Source organism: Sapajus apella, unplaced genomic scaffold (assembly GCF_009761245.1).
Source record: "Sapajus apella isolate SASKATOON/1434 unplaced genomic scaffold, GSC_monkey_1.0 scaffold5, whole genome shotgun sequence".
In the NCBI taxonomy this organism is placed as follows: Eukaryota; Metazoa; Chordata; class Mammalia; order Primates; family Cebidae; genus Sapajus; species Sapajus apella.
Genome location: NW_022436945.1, coordinates 14,318,101 through 14,332,902, shown reverse-complemented (window position 1 = coordinate 14,332,902; position 14,802 = coordinate 14,318,101). Strand labels below are relative to the sequence as shown.

The window sequence follows — 14,802 nt, the reverse complement described above, 5'->3', positions numbered from 1 at the left end:
TGGTGGATGCAGCAAACCACCGCCATGGCATGTGTATGTAACAAACCTGCATGATCTGCACATGTACTCCAGAACGTAAAGTATAATAAATAAATTTTTTAGAAAAGATGACATAAAACTATGCACACATATTTACCAATGTCAATTTTCTAGTTTTTACAATAGTCATTTGAAATGCAGTCATTGGGGGAAGCTGGGTGAGGGGTGCATTGAACCTCCCTGTATTATCTTTATGGCTGCCTACAAATGCATACAAAGTTAAATTAAATGTTTAAAAATAAGATTACTGGGGAGATGTGGTGGCTCAGCCCTGTTGTCCTGGCACATAAGGAGATGAGGATAGGCGTTTGAGACGAGACTGGGCAACATAGCAAGCCCTCACCTTTAGAAAAAATAAATAAATAGGGCTGGGTGTGGTGGCTCACGCCTGTGATCCCAACACTTCGGGAGGCCGAGGTGGGTGGATCACAAGGTCAGGAGATCGAGACCATCCTGGCTAACACAGTGAAACCTTGTCTCTACTAAACATACAAAAATTAGCTGGGCATGGTGGCAGGAGCCTATAATCCCAGCTACTCAGGAGGCTGAGGCAGGAGAATTGCTTGAACCCGGGAGGCGGAGGTTGCAATGAGCCGAGATAGCACCATTGCACTCCAGCCTGGGTGACAGAGCGAGTCTCTGTCTCAAAATAAATAACTAAATAAGATTGCTGACTATTTCGCAGATGACACTGGAGTGTTGGAGAACGAGCTTGAGGATAAGATTTGGTAAAGGATGACCAAATCCAAGATGCAGGCCTGATCAGAGGAAGAAACAGCAGCCACCACCACGTGCATGGATACTGCAGGGTGCCCTACTGAATTCTCACTGTCTGCAGCCTCCACTGCACGAGAGACACAGAGAGAGAAAGGGAAACACGGGGAGAAAGAGAAAGCAGGAGGGCAGGGGAAGGAGGGAAAGAGGAAGAGGGAGAGGGAGAAGGAGAGAGAGAGGGATAGAGAGAAATGGTGAGAAGAAGGAGAGGAGGAGGGGGAAGACGTGGTAAGAGAAAGAGGAAGGGCGAAAAGAGGAGAAAAAGAAGAAGAAAGAAAAAGAAGAGTGGGAAGAGGAACGAGAAGAAGAGGAGAAGAGAGAGAGAGGAATAAAAACGTCACATGGGACCTTCTGATTGGCCAAGCTAAGATTTCATGACTGTGTCCCAGCTATGAGAGAACCTGGGAAAGTGAACGTCTCTCTTTTCAGCTTCCAGCAGGGGAGGCAGTCTTTGTCCCACATCAATACTCATAAAGTGAGAAATCCCCCCAATAAATAAAAAGTGCATCCAGATGCCAGGTGGCCCAGACAAAGCAGGTGCTCATCTCAAACCCTGATGGAGAAGGGCCTCTTCCCAGGCCTCCCTGCCCCCAGCAGCCCTTCATCCTCCACACGCAATCTGCACAAGATCATTTCATTTTCCTTCATGGACTCTTAACCTTCAGGGCCAAGGGGGAACCGCTCAGCTGAGCATGCAGGCGTTTTATGATATGGCCCCTGCCAGCCTCCCTGCAGCTTCACTCTACCATCACCCGCTTCCTCTGCTCATGACACACGCGTCCCAGGCTCCAGCTCAACAGCCACGCTAAGTCCTTAGAGTTCCCGCACAGGGTCGTGCTGCCTTGACTCTTCCCATAGGCTGCCACCCAGGCCGAGATGGCTCCCCATCAGCGCCAGATTCCTCCTACTCTTACTTAAAACACAGTTGGTCATACCACTTCCAGAAGGAGAAGGGGAGAACCCACTCATTTCCCAGTCCACTCCCTGTGAGCTCCAGCCATGCTTTCTACCCATATGTTCTAGCAAATCTCCCCCCTCCCTTTTCTAACAAACCTCCCTTTCAGTTTAAGCCTGTTTGAATAGGTCTCTGAGTCTCACATCCAACTGTACGTTGGCTCAGACAAAATTCAAGCCACCTGGGACATGCACATATATCAGGTACTCCCCACGCCTCTGACTCAGCGGGTAAACGCCACTTCCTCTGAGGGGACTTCTCTATCCTGACGGTCCACAAATTATGCCCCTCCTCTTCCCCTCTGGCACCTCTTTGGAGTCCTAAGCCTGGTGTGTAATTGCACATTCACTTGTGACTGTCTTCACACTAGCTGTGGTCCTTTGGGAAGAGACAGCATGTTTTTGTTCAGCTTCACACACCCAGCAAGACACAAAACACAAGAAGCCTAGTAGGCGCTCAGTAAATTGCCCCTGAAGGAATGAGCTCGGCCATATCCATCACTCCCCGCATTCTTGGGTGATGAGTGTAGTGATTTGCAAACCAGAGGGTCAGCCTGTTATGATAATGTGCCTCCGACCTCTCTCTCTCTCTCTTGCTGCTGCCAAGCCTGCTCTCCTCACTGGGCAAACTCCTAAAAAGGAGAGAACTGACTGTGACCTCCTCTCTCCACTTATTCCGTCTTCCAGCTGCGAAGAGAGGGGACAGGAGAGGAAGAGGAAAGGCAAGGAGGGGGCAACATCTACAAACCTGTCCTCCCCAGAGGAGGCACCTGACCCACATCTGCGCTCACGGACATTCTGGCAGCTCCTGCGATCTTGCCCATGCCAGAATGCCAGACAATGAACTCTTGATGGCCCGCAGTCATCAACTTCACGCCACTGTCAAAACAACCCCTTCTGTCCTCCAGAACTCAAAATATCAGGGGTTTTTGTTGTTGATGATTTCCATCATTTTAAATTGGTCACATAAGGAGTACGCTGTGGTGGCTATTGCTTTTAAGTAGGTGGAAAGTGCTTTTGAGCTGAGACCTCTCCTTGGCCCGTTGTTGCCTGGAAGAAATGTTACAATCAAATCATCATTCCCTGGAAATAGCCGCCTAAGTGGGAAATGCTGACAACTTCTAACCTGAGCAGTGCAAATGCCACTGATGGACTATCTAAAATAAATGAATACAGCAAAAAGAAAAAAAAATCCTGAGGTATGAATTTCCTTAACACAGCAGAACCATGTGGCTCCGAGACTTCTGTGAACATGCAAGGGAAAGGAAAGGAGATACCCAGCATGCGGCCGGGAATGCCTTTGCTGACCTTTGCATGGTATTGTGTTCTGCAGGCATTGTTCTAAGGAGCAAAGCTGGCTCTGTAATGAGGTCTGATTATCAGAGAGGTGTCAGAAACCGCCCCTACCCCTCCCGGACTCCCAAGCTCTCCTGCAGCATGGAGAATACCAGCCACAAAGCACCAACCCGACTGCGCTCCTCAGATCACGAGGGGCAGTGCTTCTGTGCATGAGGTCTTGGGTTTACACAGCTTTTTCTCTTTTTCACAGGGACAAGACAGGTATTAAACACTCCATTTTATAGGTAAGGACACTGGCGGCAAGTACACAGCTCACCAGGTCTAGAACTCAACCTTTCACACACACACACACGCGCACGCCCATGTGCACGGAAGAAAAGAGACAAGGGTTGCTCTGTTGCCCAGGCTGGAGTACAGTGGGATGATCTCGGCTCACTGCAGCCTTGACCTCCTGGGCTAATGCAATTCTCCCTCCTCAGCTCCCCAGGTAGCTAGAACTATAGCTAGTGCTCGACTTACGACCACGATTGGTTCCGACAGACTGGTCGTAACACAATTTGGTCGTAAGTTGAGTAGGCTATATGTACAGTACTGTGAAATGATGTTATAAAAATCTTTAAGTCATAGTTTATCATAATTTTCTTTCATTATTGTGATATATCATAACTTTCTTTGTTCATTTTATGCCATTTGTATCATCTCTACACCATTTCGTTTCTTATTTTTACATTCGTCAGGTTCAAGTAAAACACTGCATTACCAGTACAACTGGTTTAATATTTGCAAAACATACAAAATTACAAAATACAGGTGCATACAAAAATACAAAATACAGGTGTAAAAAATACCATAGGAAACATTTTCCCAATTGCAAAACATATCAAAATATATAAACATGTACAAAACATTTTATTGGTCGTTTTTGAATTTGATCTTCCATCCAAATATATAGCAATTTCTCCATTTCGTGGATGGGCCTGCTTCGTTGCTTTGTTATAACTGTTGATTGCATGGGTGCAGAACCTTTCAGAGCTTCACGAATTCTTTATCTTTCAAAATCGTCAACACAGTTGAGTGTGATAACTTCGTATCACATGCGATCACATTCACTTTCTTTCCTCCTTCGTACTGCTTAATTACCTTCATTTTTGTGTCGAGATCGATGGCCTTTCTTTCCTTCTTGGCAGGCTGAGGCATAGACAAAGACAATTTCCTCTTGGTAGACATCTTGGGAGGGGTTTGATGAAAAATATCCAAGACACAAAACACAAATTGCTGTACCGAGTCTGGGATAACAGTTGAAATAGTGCACACGGAGATGGTAGTGCTGCCGGAAGCTGGTCCCCACTGTCGTATGCCCAGCTGGGCAACATTTGCGCTGCCAGACGTGGAGCAGTCGTGGCTAGCTATTGTGGTCGTAAAGTCAAATGGTCGTAAGTTGTATAGGTCGTAAGTCAATCAATACCTGTACAGGCACAAACCACAACACCTGGTTAATTTGTTCACGTATTTTCTGTAGGGGTATGGTTCCACCATGTTGCCCAGGGCTGGTCTCAAACTCCTGGGGCTCAAGTGATCCACCGGCCTTGGCTTTCCAAAGTGCTGGGATTACAGGCATGAGGCACCATGTCTGGCCAAGCTCAACCCTTCAGATTTCTAATTCAGCGCTCATGCCACCAAACTCATGTTTGGAAGTACATGGAAGTTTAAACAATAATAATGATGAGCGTAATAGCAATGATGGCTGATGCTCATTAAGAGATCATAATGTGTCAGGTCTGCAGTAAGTATTTCAATGCCATTATCCCATTCCATAGCACCACCATTATCCACATTGTGAAGGTGAAGAAACTAAAGCTCAGAGAGTTTAAGTAATTTGTCCAAGGTCACACAGCTAGCAAGTAGCAGAACTGAGATTTAAATCAGGTCAGAGTCCAGAGACCGAACTCTCAACTCCCAGATATGAGACCTTGACAAGGGTTCAGCGTTAGGGGAAAGAGTAACATTATTTAATTTCTATATTTTGCTTTCTTTATTCATTTCCTTATTCTAAAAGTGATTTAGTCACAGAGTTTAGAAATTAAGATATGTTCACTTAATGGACTCTCCCAGCACAATGCGGAAGATATAGAAAGGTATGAAATGTTTATCATAAACATTTACATATAAAAGCGGGATACAAAATTGTCAATACACCAGAATTACAACTATATAAATAGGGGTAAAAATCTACAAAGAAACACATTAAGATAATCAGTAGTTATGTAGTGGAATTATGTGAAGTTATCTGTGTGTTTCTTCAATGTTCTCTATTTCTAAATTTTCTGAGTTTTGTTTTTTAAAGATTTTAAGAAAATATGAAAAACTTTCCAAAAATATAGCTTGTCTTGTTGCTTTGAATCTCTGCCATTAAGAACTGTGGTGAAAAAAAAACAATGTTATATAAAGCTAAAAAAGTAGAAACAGCTTATGTTTTAAATTTTCATCGCACCAAAACTTCAAGGAATTTGTCTCAATTACATTAGGAAAAATGTGTCCCCACTGCCCCCCACCCCCTATTTCACGAAAAGAAAGAAAGAAGGAGGTAAATTTTGCGGCGCAGCAAAACCATTAAATTTCATTGCTTTGTTTGGGAACTACTTAGCAAATCCACAAACACCAATCTTGCTGGGTAATTAAAACAGTGTAAATGTCACTGTTCCAATCTTTGACATTTAGTTTGGGTCCTGACAGGACGCAATGAATTATAGAGAAGGAATCCTCCTGTTGGAAGCACGTGTGTTAGTAATCCTGGCACAAGGTTTTACTATTCCTTTGGATGTTTGGAGCGATCTGTACAGCCAGATATATATGCTCCTTCTGCACTTCATCACACGCTGCCTTGCGATGTCTCTTCTATGGCTTCTTTGTATTGCTGTGTGCTTGTCTTGAATCATTGAAACTTCAATGAGTGTGGGTCTGGACTTCCACAGACGTGTCATTTTCCCTGAGGAAACTGATTGTGTTCTGTTTCTTACTAACAATATCATATACACCAGAGAAGGCCAACCACATTTGGATAGTAAAAATATCAATAATAACAGCTACCATGAATTAATCACCTAGTATGCACTGGACACTGCTCTTCGCAGACACCTGCTCATTTCATAAGAAGCAGTGTGTGCAGTGAGCATGGAGCCAGTCGGCCTGAATTCCAAGTCCCCAATTTACTAGCTCTGTCACCTCTGACAATTTTTTTAGCCTGTCTGATTCTTAGTTCCATCTTCAGTACAATGAGGAAATAATAGTACCTTACTTCTTAGGGTTATAACAAAATTAAATGAGTTCATATATGTAGCATGCTTGCTCAGGGTAGGCACACAGTAAATATTAATAAGTATCAGTGCATTACTGTTATTGTTCATTCTTACATTGATTGTTCATTATGATATGTTCATTCTTCTAATTCTTGCCTCTCCCTGACCCTGTTTCTCCCGTAGACTTCCCCGTCTCAATAGATGGCACCACCTCCCTCCTAATCGTCTCTGTCAGACTTCAAGGTATCGTTCTTCAAATTGACAAATGATGATTGTACATATTTATGGAATACGTATGTAATTTTCCATATGTATAATGTATAGTGAATAGATCAGGATAATTAGCATATCCATTATCTCAAATGTTTATCATTTCTTCGAGTCGAGAAGATTCAATATCAAGTTATCATTCTTGATGTCTTTCTTTGCCCTTCTCCAACCAAATCCAATCACTTAGCAAAAACTGGCCTCTCTAGAATACCTTGAATTGTCCAACTGGATTCCATCCAGGGAAGAAGCACACTGTGAGGGCCTTGCCTGGATTAGGAGCCTTTCTGTACCACTTACTAAGTATGTGAGATTGGGCAAGGCAGTTGAGCCCTCATCTGGTACAATAATGGAACCTACCTCATAGGGTCGTTGTGAGGATAAAATTATATCGTCTATGTAATAGACTTTAAGCAATGCCTGAACATAGAAACCACTCAGGCAATGTTAGTTACTGCTGTTTTTGTTATTGTAACACATCCACCGATTGCAATTCGGTCCAAGCAGCCTTCCGTTCTTACTCGGACTCAGGCCATCCACCATCTCTGAATTACCCGCCCTACTTCAGTTCTTACCCTTCAATCCCTTCACCACGCAATAGGTAAACGGATCTTGTAAATGGAACCAAAGCTCTTCACTGCTAAGAATCTTTCAGTGGCTTCCCATCACACTTAAATACAAATCCAAAGCCTTGGTCTGGCCTACAAGTCCCTATGTGAGGTGACCCTGTCTGCTCTGACCCCAGCTTGGGATGTGATTCTCCCCTCTCTCTAATCCAGAGGTGCTAGTTATCTCGTGGCTCCTTGTGCGGCTGCAGCCCTCCCAGGGCCTTTGCACTTGCTGTTACCTCTGTCCCCAGAACAATCAATCTGGCTCGTATTTTTATATTTTCAAGTTGGCACAATTCAAATTTCTCTCTTCTGCCAGGATTTCTATGGGGAAAATCTAGCAGGAGTTGCCTCTCTTTCCCTCTCTCTTCAGTCACATCACCCTATTTTTAGTTCTTTGTGCTTGTGTTTGACAATATCTTGTTGTTTACTGGCTTAGCGTCTTTCTGCCCAAGTAGCATACAGTTTTTTTCAGTTATAAGGGTGGCATAACAAATTACCCCAAAACTTGTGGCATAAAATCACTGCTTATGATGCTTGTAGATTACGTAGCATAAAGTTCGGATAGGGCACAGAAGAGATGGCTCATCTCTCAGGGCCTTCACCAGAGATCAAAGGCTGAGGTCTGGAACAGCTGGGATGCTTTGGGTATCTTTCTCTGCCTCTATATGGTCTCTCCTTGTGACTCTTCATCTTAGCAGCTATAGAGTAGCTAGATTTCTTATATATCAACTTAGGGATTTCAAGGCAAGTGTTCCGAGAGAGAAGGCCAGGAGAATCCTGCCTCACCCTTTTACGGTCGGCTTGAAAAGTTACAGAGTATCACTTCCCTGACAGCCACAGGCCTGCTCTGATCCAAGGGCAGGGAACGTAGACTGCACCTCTCTGTGGAGGTGTGCCAGTGTCATCTGTAAGGAGGGAGTGTGGATGGAATACACTGGTGCAGCCATCTTTGAAAATACCAGCTGCCGGAGAGCGCTGTGACAGCAGCAACTTTGTCTTGTTGACATTGTTCCTATACTCTAGAGCAATGTCTAACACATAATAGGTGCTCAACAAATACTTGTTGCGTCAAGGAATGAAATGGTGTATGATTTAAATGTCTCATCTTCATTTTACAGATGAAAAAATGTTGGGCGGGGTGCAGTGGCTCACACCAGTAATCCCAACACTTTGGGAGGCCAAGGCAGGCAGATCATTTGAGGTCAGGAGTTCGAGACCATCCTGGCCAACATGGTAAAACCTCGTCCCTACTGAAAATACAAATATGAGCCGAGCATGGTGGCACACACCTGTAATCCCAGCTACTCAGGAGGCTGAGGCAGGAGAATTGCTTGAACCTGGGAGGTAGAGGTTGTAGTGAGTCGAGATTGCACCACTGCACTCCAGCCTGGATGGCAGCACAAGACTCTGTCTCAAAAGAAAAGAAAAGAAAAAATTGAAGTTCAGTAAGTGGCTCAGGTAGAAACACAGGTGTGACTCCAAAACCCATTTCTGAATAAATTACATACTGCATTCATTTCCTCCCCCATGTTGAATACCAAGTAAATGATAAAAAAAAAATAAAGGACTGAATGATTCTATTTCCTACCCTAGTGAAATTACTCTGATATCAGTGATTAACATTCAGATTCTATCAAGTCTTCCAATTTCTTTCCTGTACTTTCCTTTCCCAAACTTTTTAGTACTAATTCTTAACACCGATATGTATCAAGCATCATTTTTTTCAATCAGGTCATATAACGTGTGGTCTTAGGATACCTAAAACTACTGTTTCCAGGTAGAAGTTCCTAGGAATGGCTACACATGGTTCTCAATGGACTCCAGCCAAGGGCGTTATTAGTCTTCATCACTGAAATCACCCAAAGTTTCCTTTCCTGACCTACAGGCTCTTCCTGTAGGTCAATTCCCAGTCTTAGCCCCAGTAAGGCATAGTGGTTGGATCATGGTTCAGAGGCAGAGCACCACCTATGGATGACCGACTCCACCTCCATCACCCTACAGCTAGGCTTGGACCATCCTGCTCAGGACCCAAAGGATGAGCAGGGCTCTTCTGAGCAGAACAGTGGAATCTTAGTCTAGACCTGCAACCAAAGTATCTGAAGTAACACTAAGACAAATAGAATCATAGCACATTCCATATAGTGCAGGCCAGTGTGGTTCTGTGAGGCAGGAAGGCAACTCAAACAGGAAAACACTCCTTCTAAAATACTGCATGCATTTTTCTGGCAAGTATCCTTGCTAAATTATACTTTATAGAGGAGAATAATCCCATAGCATATTTAATAGCATTCTACCACGACATTAATTAGATTATTATTTCCAGTGCAGTGCTTTCATTTCTACTTTCACATGTTTCTGAGAAATTCCAGTTTATAACATAAGACAAGAAAGACCAAACTCAAATGCATCTTGTTTTAACTAGAAGGCTCACAGCTACAAGTAACAGAAAGCCCATCACAACCTGACTTAGCTATAAGAAACCAGAAACTCCCGTTAGAGAAACTTCAGAGCTGGGATGGGGTTTAGGGTTAGCTCATCCAATGCTCAAAGATGCCATCAAGAATCCAGGTTACAATGCAGCAAGAAAAAGGAAAAATACTGATACATGCAATGACATTGTGCTGAGCAAGAAGAGAGGTACATGAAATATTGCATACCACATGAATCCATTTACATGAAGTTTTAGAACAGCCAAAACTAATATATAGTCACAGAAATTAGCTCCATTATTGTCTGGGGCAAGGGATGTTAAGAAATGAATTGCAGGCTGGGCACAGTGGCTCACACCTATAATCCTAGCACTTTGGGAGGCTGAGGTGGATGGATCACCTGAGGTCAGGAGTTTGAGACCATCCTGGCTGACGTGGTGGAATCCTGTCTCTACTAAAAATACAAAAATTATCTGGGCATGGTGGCGGGCACTTGCAATCCCAGCTGCTCTTGAGGCTGAGACAGGAGAATCGCTTGAACCCAGGAGGCAGAGTTTGCAGTGAGTGACACCACAGAGCGAGACTTTGCCTTAAATAAAAAGAAAAAGAAAGAAAGAAATGAATTGCAAAAGGACACCAAGGAAGTGTCTGTGGTGGAAATTTTTTTAGATATTTTGATGGAATTTGGGTTACTCCAGTACCCAAATTTGTCAAAACCCATTGAGTGGTACAGTTGGGATGTATATTTTACTTATAGAAATTTTAACAGGAAAAGGAAAAATGTAGTTAGTGACATGTATGCTGAAGTGTTTAGCAATGAGGTTTATTGATGTCTGCAACTTAGTTTGAAATGCATTAAAAAATAAGATAGGTTGAGAGATGGACTGCTAAAATATAAAGCAAATAGGGAAAAATGATGAACATTGTAGGATTATGCCGTTATGTATTTGCGTATTCACAGTATGATTCTTTCAATTTTTCTGAATGTTTGAAAATATCCATAATAAGAAAAAAGGAAAATTTTTTTTAAAAAAGAAGCCTAATGAAAATGATGCATGTACCCACCATCAGGTTGAAAGGACATAAGAAAATATCAAGCTTGGTCTGCTTTGGGATGGAATTACCTCAATTTACAAAATTATCTCATCTTAGTAAGAAGGACAGATTAGGGAGTTATTGATGGCATCAATTAATTTAAATAGGAATATTTTAAATTTGAGGTGCCCCTGAGCTTCCTGGCACATCCCTGTGGTAGAGATGAGCCCTTAAATTAGGCTAATTAAGCCAAGTTAAAAAGACTGCTTTCCCAACTACGGGTACCTTTCTGCAACCCCTTGACTAGCAAGAATGTTTTAATGAATGCCTGGGAGCCTGCCCGTCCCCAGGTCCATCACCTTCCTACATTTCTACTTTTTTTTCAATGGGACTCCTCCCTCCTCAGCTTCCTGCCTCTGGAAAGAAGCTGCACACAAAAAAATTCTTTAAAAGAGCCAACAACGATGTTTGAGCCATGGAGTAAGTTAAGCGAAGGTGAAGCAGAAGTGTATGAATTCAATCTCCCCTCAAGTCCCATCTAAATCCAATAAATAAATTAAATGCATGTGGATTTAAAAATTAAAGGCCAAGAAGGCTTGAGGCAAAGTGCATTTGACATTTGAAATAATAGAAATGAAAGGAGCCATGTAGCAGGATGTGCCCTTACCTGATGTAACAGGGGCCCGTGGTCACCGCGTCTGCCTGACTCTGTTCACGGAGCATAATAGCATTGCAAGGAAATTCAATAAAACTCTCTGTGAGTCAGGTGTGACTTGAGAGCCATCGTTTAGAGGTCAATGTCAATGAGTCCTCAGCCAGGAAGGGCCATGATGGCTACATTCCCTAGTTCCTGCAGAATTATCATTCCCATTTGGAAGAGTTTGCCGAAAGCTCCAAAGCAGATCTGCAAAGGGTCTGGTTCTCTCTGGCAATATCTTGCAAGAAATAAAAGGTGCTCTCTCATTTTGACCCAGTTCCACTTTTAGAAATTTAACGTAAGTAAGGAATTCTGAGATGTGGCCAAAGCTGTGTGTACAAGGATAATCATCACAGTGTTATTGAAGGTGGCAAAAATTTCCAAGCAGTCTTATGTCCAGCAATAGTGGATTGGATAAATAATTGTCTCGGGGGAGGTTCTACTGGGCTTTACTTAACAGCAGCTAAAATAATAGGTGTGTGTTTGAGACCTGGCTTAGCTGCGTGCTAGCTTTGGCACCTTGGGCCAGTTACCCACATATCTGGCTGGGCCTTTACGTCCTCATCTACAAAATGGGCATTACAACATTATCTCACGGGTGTGCTGGAAGGATGAAAAGAGACAATAGAAGCCAAACCCCTAGGCAGCGCTTGATACACTGTAAGCGCTTAACTACTAGTATCACAGTTGTGACTACAGGTTGTAAAAGTGTATGTGTAGAGAGTATTATGTAACCGTTACAAATTACACTGTTTAAGGAATATTTAATGGCAGGGAAAATGCTCATAATATCTTATTAAGTAAAGGAAATAGAGGATAAAACTGGCCACAAAATATAGCTCAATTTTATTAAAGTAGACATTTTATAGACAGAAGAAGACTGGAGGAAACTTCACTAAAACGTTGGTAATGATCATTGTATCTGATAGGGAGGATGCAGATGGCTTTAGTTCTGGGTTGTTTTGTTTTGTTTTGTTTTCAGTGGAAAATAACTTTTATCGAGTCCCCACCAGCTGCAAAATCTGTTCCTGGCATTAAGCTCCTTCTTCCTTTGCAATTTGGTCTTTCTTGAGTGGTCCCGTGAATGCTTTCTTCTCCTCCATGGTCTGGAAGCGGCCATGGCCAAACTTGGAGGTGGTGTCAATGAACTTAAGGTCAATCTTCTCCAGAGCCCGCCGCTTGGTCTGCACCAGCAAGGACTTGTGGAGGGTGAGCACCCGCTTCTTGGTTCCCACAACACAGCTTTTCAGCATGACAAAGTCATTGGTCATTTCACCATAGTGGACAAAGCCACCCAGAGGGTTGATGCTCTTGTCAGACAGGTCGTAGTCGGTGGAGGCATTGTTCTTGATCAGCTTGCCATCCTTGATAAGGTAGCCCTGGCCCATCTTATAGATCTTCTTGTTGATCTCAGGGCGGTGATGGTATCCTTCCTGCCCAGCACGTGCCACAGAGAAGGTCACACGGGCAGGATGCCATGCCCCAATACAGGCCACCTTGCACAGGCCTCGGTGGGTCTCGCGGGGCAGCTTCTTGGTGTGCCCACGACTGGTGACCCCTTTGTAGCCTTTGCCCTTGGTCACCCCGATGACGTCAATCATCTCGTCCTGCCCAAACACTTGGTTCACAGGTACCTGCTGCTCCAGCCTCTCACGGGCCCGGTCCAGCTTCTCAGACACGGTGCCTCCATTCACCTGGATCTCCATCAGGTGGGCCTTTTTCTGGTGCAGAGGAAGCAGGCGCATCTAGGTGTGGACAATGACACTGATGACTTGGCAGTATTTCTTCATGCTGCTGAAGTCCTTCTCCAGCTGCTTCTTGCCATCCTCATCCTGCCATTTCTTGCAGTACTTGGTGAAGGCCTTCTTAGATTTATGCCAGTTCTTATAGAAACACCTTTTGCACTCATCGCTGATGTGCTCGGCGAAGACAGTCTTGAAGATCCGGAGGCCTCGAGGGGTTTCCACGTAGCCCACAATGCCCACAACCACCATGGGTGGCATCTCCACAATGGTCACAGCCTCCACCACCTTCTTGTTCACATTGGATCCTGGCCTATCAACCTCCCGCATGATATGAGTCATGCCAGCCTTGTATCCCAGGAAGGCTGTGAGGTGGACCGGCTTGGAAGGGTCATCCTTGGCGAAGCTCTTCACCTTCCCACGATGCCTGCTGCTGCACTTCCAAGGCAAGAAGCCAAGGGACCCATGTCTGGGAGCGGAGAACTTCCTGTGAGACATTACGCCGTCAAATCCAGCCAGTAGAGCTGTTTTTGTTTTTTTTTTTTTGAGATGGAGTCTTGCTCTGTCACCAGGCTGGAGTGCAGTGGCGCGATCTCAGCTAACTGCAACCTCCGCCTCCTGGGTTCAAGCGATTCCCCTGCCTCAGCCTCCTGAGTAGCTAGAACTGCAGGGACTCACCACCACGCCCGGCTAATTTTTCGTATTTTGGTACAGATGGGGTTCCACTAGCTTGACCAGGATGGTCTCAATCTCCTGACCTCGTGATCCACCCGCCTTGACCTCCCAAAATGCTGAGATTACAGGTGTAAGCCACCACGCCTGGCCCAGTTCTGTTTTTCATGTTTTCCTCTATTTTCGAAATTATCAACCTGCATCATGTATTACTTTGTGTAAGTTCCTCTTAAACAAAATGTATTAGTTTATTTTAATAGAAATGAATATAAAGAAAAGAGCAAAAAGAAACCAATTATCTTACCACACAGAAATGCCTGTTGGGTTTTTTTTAAGTAACATATGAACATGACTAGAAAATTCACAAAGTACACAATTAGCAGCAGAACTGTCCACTTACTTAATCCTCCAAAGGTAAAAACTATTCATTATTTCCTTCAAGCGGTAAAAAGCAAAAACAAAAAACTTACACCAGCATCTCTCCATGCAAACAGACCCATCTCATTCTTTTGATTTTTATCAAATTTGGTTTACATCCTCTTGTAGAAAGACCGTTGCTTTGAAATCCCTTTAGTGGGTCAGGAGCAGTGGCTCATGCCTGTGATCCCAGCACTTTGGGAGGCTGAGGCAGGTGGATCACCTGAGGTCGGGAGTTCGAGACTAGCCTGACCAACATGGTGAAACCCCATCTCTACTATAGCCAGGCGTGGTGGTGTATGCCTTGTAATCCCAGCTACTTGGGAGGCTGAGATAGGAGAATGGCTTGAACCCAGGAGGTGAAGGTTGCAGTGAACCGAGATTGTGCCACTGCACTCCAGCCTGAGCCACAAGAGCAAAACTCCATCGAAGAAAAAGAAAGAAAGACAGAGAGAGAAAGAGAGAGAGGGAAAGAGAGACAGAGAAAGAAAGAGAGAGAACAAGAGAGAAAGAAAGAAAAAGAAGAGAGAAAGAAAGAAAGAAGAAAGAAAGAAAGGAAAGAAAGAAAGA

The 14,802-nt window shown here is 43.9% G+C and overlaps 1 pseudogene across 1 annotated transcript; it reads right to left on the bottom strand.

Moving 5' to 3' along the window:
* Positions 1 to 12,376: 12,376 nt before the first annotated feature.
* Positions 12,377 to 13,653, bottom strand: LOC116547547 (annotated as a pseudogene). The gene has a single exon (XR_004267088.1). The product of XR_004267088.1 is annotated as a 60S ribosomal protein L3 pseudogene (transcript).
* Between the last annotated feature and the right edge of the window lie 1,149 nt (positions 13,654 to 14,802).